Below are 1160 nucleotides of genomic sequence, written 5' to 3'. Positions count from 1 at the left end.
CGATAATTTAGAATTGATGGTCAGATAAAGAGCTTCACAGATAAGAAAAAGCTAAAGGAGTTTATCAACACCAAACCAGTATTATATGAAATGCTGAAGGGTATTTTTTAAGAAGAGGAAGAAGAAGAAAAAGGTAAAGATAAAAAATTATGAACAAAGTGACAAAAAATACATATGTATCAACAAGTGAATCTAAAAATCAAGTGAATAAATAATCTGATGAACAGAATAAACTGGTGAATATAATCAGGGGTATAGAAAGGGAGTGGACTGACAATTCTCGGGGGGAAGAGGGTGTGGGGGGTGTAGGAAGAGATTGGACAAAAATCTTACACCTATGGACTAAGACAGTGGGGGAGGGGAGTAACAGCATAGGGTGGGTTGGGAACTGGGTGGAGGGGATCTATGGGGAGGAAAAAAGAGGAACAAATGTAATAGTTTGAACAATAAATATTTATTTTAAAAAAGGGAAATAGGAACAGAACTTATGAGTCAACTTGTAAATGATCTGCTCTCCTTGATAAAATCTGAAAAGTAACATCATCATAATTATTCTCATAACTGATGCCACTAATATAATTATTAAAACCTAATCTCAAGCCTAAGTATTTAATTACCCTTTACAAATTAAGTGTATAAGTATATATGTATATTTGTGTTCAAAAAGAATACCTTAAAAAATTTCTGGAAATTCAATTAACTTATATCCTTTGGGTATGTCAATTGAAATTGAATTGGCCTATGGATCCCTCTGTTGAAAAACCTATATGTTTATTTTCATATGGACATCAGTTAACTCGCCGTTTGGATCAAGAGCAAGGGTAAGATAATGGTGGTGATGAAAATATAAAAAAAAATCTTTTTTGAAGACTTGAGCCCAAGGGAAGTGGTGATAAGAAAATATTTGGTGTAGGGATTAAGAGTATTAAACTCATGATCTAAACATTGTAAATGCAAAGTTTCTCGTAAGGAAAAACTTTTATTCCTACTAAGGCACAGCCCAATAATGGAGTTAGGATGCATCTGTGTTTCTCCTCTTCAACTTGATCCAGATGCCATTAAGAGGACGAAGAATCAGCTCTCCTGCCAGAAAAAGTTCTTCTCTTTTCTGGTTGGCTTCTACCCAAAAATGCCTCAGGATCCATGAAAGAACAAACATA

This window comes from Myotis davidii, unplaced genomic scaffold, assembly GCF_000327345.1.
Source record: "Myotis davidii unplaced genomic scaffold, ASM32734v1 scaffold1210, whole genome shotgun sequence".
Classification (NCBI taxonomy): domain Eukaryota; kingdom Metazoa; phylum Chordata; class Mammalia; order Chiroptera; family Vespertilionidae; genus Myotis; species Myotis davidii.
The sequence above is the reverse complement of the archived record's forward strand: the minus strand, read 5'-3'. Positions refer to the sequence as shown.